The 5,730-nt window shown below is 37.0% G+C and overlaps 1 pseudogene; it reads right to left on the reverse strand.

Annotated features, from left to right (window-relative positions):
- Positions 1 to 1,077: 1,077 nt before the first annotated feature.
- Positions 1,078 to 2,841, reverse strand: LOC141826943 (zinc finger BED domain-containing protein RICESLEEPER 2-like; annotated as a pseudogene).
- Positions 2,842 to 5,730: the final 2,889 nt, after the last annotated feature.

Here is a 5,730-nt window from a genome sequence, read left to right on the forward strand (position 1 = left end):
ACACTGCCCGCTCCCCACTTGATTATTAGTGGTTAGTTGTTGGAGCCTATGCAGTATGTCCTGTTTAGCGCCTCAGTTCACTGTACTGGGTGAGTGATTGGGGATGACGAGTGCAGACAGTGACCATACATGTTGCATGTGATATGTGTTGCATATTTGCATGCATTTACTGTTATATTTTACTGCATTGTTGTTTACAGCATGTTTGTGTGTGACTGTTACACTTGTGTGCTATATATGATTGTTGCATAGTATGACATTACATGCACTGTATTAATTTACACAATTCCTGTTACCTGATGACTAGTATTTACCTTTCTCTATATATTAATTGTAGAGACTGTATTCCTTTTGTTATCTTAGTTGATATATCATATTGTGCACTTCTATCCTGTATTCCACTGAGTATTTGATACTCACTACCCAGACCCTAAGGTTGCCTTATTTTCTCCCCAGGTAGTAGATAGAATTTTACTTGGAGCTTGAAATTCTGCCAGACTGATTCCATTTCACAGCAGAAGACTCGTGTTGTGGCTTATTCGTATGGATTTTTATTGTAGTCGATATATGGACTGTATGTGTGGACTTATGGAGTTTGGTAAGTATCTAGATTTCAGACTTTGTGTTCGTACTTGTGTGGATTTGTAAAAATATGTAATAATAATATTTTAATTTAAACACATCATAACAAATCTAATTTAAATATGATAATTATATTTCATAAGTTTAAATATTTAAATTTAAGAGTTTAATTGTCTAAACTATTATAATATTATTTATTCCACGAAAGAAATAATTATTTAAAAAATTTAAATCTTTTAGACTCTCACAAAATAAAATTTACACTTCTCCATTGAGTTATATGAGTCTAAATGTGATATCAATCTAATATCAAAAAGTCTTCAAGCATCACAAAATAACTTTCAAATTTCAACCTGCACTTCTCTATCTTTTTACTCCATTTTTTAAGGAGTCAAACCTTGAAACAATGTATGAAATAAAAAAAATTAAAATCTAAAAACTTTTAAAAATTATTTAATTAACAAACTTTAACTAACTTACTTTTCACTAGAATCATCAATCATTTGTTGTAATAGTTTTTGATCCAACATTCTCATTTATGAGCAAATTCATAATATTTTCGGTCAAATCATTCAACCCCACCTCAGTAGTTTCTACAAAAAACATTAGTAAAACAAATAACTTTAAAAATTAAAATGAAAATAAAAAGACAAACCACTTACCTTTCTCTCCAACTAACCAATCTCTACAACAAACCAATGCTTCAACAACATCAGGCTTCGTTGCACTGCGATATTGGTCAAGTATCCTACCACCTATGCTAAAAGTTGATTCAGAAGCAACCGTAGAAATAGGAACACTCAAGATATCTCTGGCCATTTGTTGCAAGTTCAGGATACATTTTGTAAATTGGTGAGCTTTAATTTCCAGAATATGAGAACATCCAATTTTGTAAATCTGTCAATTGTATGTTCTTCCTAATAGAGCTTTAATTGACTCTTTCGAGCTCTGCCACTGAATTCTAAACTTTGAAAGGTGTCAAATTCCTATATCATAAATGAAATGTATTGATAACAAGAAGTAAAAAATAGTGAGAACAAGAAAATATTATCAATGGTACCTTTAAAACATCCATGCATCCACTGCCTAAATTTAGAGCAAGAGAAGAATTATCATCAATGCCATTGTGAGAACTTGAAGATAGGCTGCTAGTACATAGCTTGGAAGCAATACCCATATATTCTTCAAACAAAGAAACTAATTTGGATCTTACAAGACTTAATTCAATACTACCATGCCCATATAACTTGTAACAAAATTCAACAAACTGCATCTTGAACCTTAAATCAACTATCACAGCAATGGCAAATAAAATGTTATAATCTTTCCAGTACTTATCAAATTTCTGAAACATCCGATTGGCCATTGATCTCATGAAATCATCAAAGCTTTTTAAAGCTTGACTTAATGTCAACTAAACTGTAAAGATGCAAGGAAAGTAAAGGTTGGCAGTAGGATATTTCACTCCAGAAAATAAAGTTGTTGTCTCATAGAAAACCTCTAGGAATTTGCATATTTTTTCAACTTGTCCCCACTCATCAAATCGATGGACAATGTGTGAAATTAGTATCAGCCAATCTCAAATGATTAAAAGAATGTTGATAATACATGGCACTAGAAAGCATCAAATACATAGAATTCCATCTAGTAGGAACATCTTGCCTCAGTGATTTCTTAGAATCAAGTGAAGTTTGGGTAATAGATTCTATAAACTTTTGCTTTCTCACTTGACTGCCTTTCACATACTTTACACATTCATGAATCTTATCAACAGAACTATCAATTCTTTTCAAACCTTCTTGCATAATTAAATTGAGAATGTGTGCACAACAACAAACATGCAACTTGCCAAACTAATGAACAATTTAAACAAAGTTAATCCCACCACCACTCACTAATGAACAATTTAAACCAAGTTGATCTCTTAAAAGGCCAACAAACACATCATTTACAGCAACATTGTCTAATGTAATTGGGAAAACCTTTCTCACCAATTTTCTATCTAGGACACTCACAATTTAGGATATGGCGTTGGAGATTACCTGTGCCCATGCTACTGCCCATATCCGCTTTGTATGTAATCCCACATGCTTTACATTTGCAACGCAAATCTTCTCCCTCTATTATAGGAAGCATCTCAAAATATTGCCACCACTTAGATTTCAAAAGTCTCTTTCGTTTGCCACTTCTAGAGGCCTTGCCTTGCTAATTAGTATATGTTTTTTCATCATGATCAAGATCAATAGGTTGTGAACTCATTTTGTCGATGATGATGCTTGGGATTCTGGGAAAGACAGAACCATGGTTTGATCACTAATGATGATCACACTCACACAGTAATATTAAAATAACTCTTGAATAATTTTAAATTACCTCTGAATCTCCGATTATCTCTATATTCAAATTTCAAGGTGTTTGACTTAAAGCAAATCAGATGAACTATTGAAGAGTGTGGAGGAGGGTGGAAGGGGATACCGACATAGAAGAAATAGGGTCAGGCGGAAGACGGAAGGGTTGAAGGCGAAGGGGAATACCAACATAGAAGAAATAGGGTTGGGCTTACAAGATTACTAGATTAGTGGATTAGGCCTAGTAAGCACTTAGTCCTAAAAAGATAAAATTTAAAATACAAAAAGAATAATGGGTCTGGTCGGGTGGGTTCGGGTTGATGGGTGATCTGATTCTTAATTCAAGTCAACTCGAGTCAATTTGAATCTGACCTGAACTTAAAATCTTTTTCCAAGTCAATTTTGGGTCCAACCTGATTTGATTCAAATCCTAAAATTTTCAACCCTAACCTGATATTTTTCGAGTCGACTTGAGCCAGGTTGACAGGTTGTATTCATTTTTGACACCCCTAAAATGATCCCAGTTAGCCTTATTGGCTATCCCTGGGGGGTGATCGATCCGACCTCATGGAAGTTTCCCATCGGTTACTAGGGTAAATCGGGAAGTGCACACAGTGGCCAACCCAGACGCCCAGCATCCTTTGATTGCGCTATCCATTTGGAGAAAAATTACTGCAAATACGCCGTAGTTGGGGATCAAATCGCAGGTGCCTCGGCGACAACTTGGATGTCCTATCATGGCACCATTACCTCGGGGATATTTTTTTTAACCTCTAAAAGATATTATATACAAAGGAGAGAGAAAAGAGAAAATGTTGCATGCAAAGGAGAGAGAAAAAGGAAGAGAAAAAGTCAGTAGTTATCAAAGGAGTAAAATAGGAATCATGTGCGCCCTTTGGAAAAAATGAAAGTTAAGTGCGTTTTCTAGGCATTCTCAAATTTTAGATGCGCCCTTTGGGATTGCTTATTGTTTAATCTTTAGTGTTCTTGTTGATTGTTCATTACAAACTTGATTTACTTTTCCTCACATCCTAAGAAATTCTCTTGTAAGAGGTTTCTTCATCTCCAAAAAGAAGAAAAGATAGTGAGATTTGCAGGGTGACTCTCTTTATGAGTCATAGGCTATAGAGTAGATATAGGAGGTTTTGATCCATATAAATCTCCTTTATTTGTGCTTGGTTGTATTGTTTCATATTTCCATTGCACTTAAATTATTTGATTGTACTTATAAAGTTTTGAAAAAAGAAATGATCTTTATTTTTTAGGTCAATCTCTATTCACTCTTGTAGTTCATCTATAATTGATCCTAACAATTACAATTGCAGAGGCACCAAAGGAAGATATTTAAATCTACAAGTTAATTGGTGAATGTTTCATCCAAATATTGTGGATAGTTAAACTATCGGTTAGCGAATGGATTGGTGTGCATGTTCTCTAGAGATCATTGTTGAGGAGGATGTAAGAACCTAAAAAGCACTCTAAAATAAAGTTAGAATGACACCGAGGAGAGATCTCGGCAAGCCACTCTAATGCTCAAATTAGGATTTTACTTTAAAAAAATAGCTAAGAAAAAGTAGGATTTCATGTGTGCATACCTCTGCCTATGGAGATCGACAACCTTTTAAAGAGCTACCAATTTGCTTGTTCTACGGAGCGTACACATCTGTTTAAGGTTTGTTCCGAGATACACACTACCATTTATAATCTATTTCAAAATACACATTATCGTTTATGATTTGTTTCGAGATACGCACTCCCGTTGCCCACGACGTGTGCTACTATTTTTCTCATTTTCCAAGAGAAATGGTCATGTAGGCCCAAATTGAGGGCGGATGAGGAGATGAGGTCGACAACTAAGACTAAGATAAGGTTAGTGACTGAGGCTGAGATGAGGTCAGCGCTTGAGGCCAAGATGAGGTTGACACCTGCGGTCGAGTTGGAGGCGAGGTCAACAGTTGATATCAAGATGAGGTCAATGCTTGAGGCCGAGATGTGGTCGGCGCTTGAGGTCGGTTGGGAGCCCGAGGCCAAGATGAGGTCGGTGCTTGAGGTTGAGTTGAAGGTGACATCAACAGTTCAGGCCAGATAAGGTTGGCAGCTGAGGCCAAGATGAGGTTAGCGCCTGAGGCTGAGATGTGGTCGACGCCCGAGGCCATAATGAGGTAGGCACCTGAGGCCGAGTCAGAGATGAGGTCGGCAGTTGAGGCCTAGATGAGGTCGATAGCTAAGGTCGAAATGAAGTCAACACTTAAGGCTAAGTCAGAGGCGAGGTTGACAACTGAGGTCGAGAGATTATGTTTGGCTGCTGGATAGCTGACTTGTACTAGAGCTGGTTTGGCTAGACCTAAGTGTACTAGGCCAAGTCTGATACCCCCGTGCCACGTTTGGTTCACTTTGAGTTTAATTGACAGCTCAACACGACTCTTGACTACACGAGACATGTGGGGACTGAAGATTTTCACCATATCATAAGACTCCCCAATTAGTCTATCCAAAAGAGGTGTAGTCCGACTGACTGAACTGCGTTGAGTTGTCACACGCCTATCAAACTCACTAACTGAAGTGTTGAGTTGCATGAGGTGTCATAGTTTTGTTGGGATAGATGGTCGGGTCATTGTCATAGAGGAGATAAGGCGCCACTTTTTAATGAACATGATATGCTGGATCACATATCACCCTTATGATTAGCGCACCGTACTTTCGCATTGATGGCTGACATGTAGCATCTACCTCGAGTCGCGAGAGTGCCTTGCTGCATTAATTGTGAAGGCGTATGGTACTGTCACTATTGATGCGACCC

The sequence above is a fragment of the Curcuma longa genome, chromosome 1, assembly GCF_044706935.1.
Source record: "Curcuma longa cultivar G26 ecotype Majalengka, Jawa Barat chromosome 1, ITB_CL_G26_1.1, whole genome shotgun sequence".
Taxonomy (NCBI): domain Eukaryota; kingdom Viridiplantae; phylum Streptophyta; class Magnoliopsida; order Zingiberales; family Zingiberaceae; genus Curcuma; species Curcuma longa.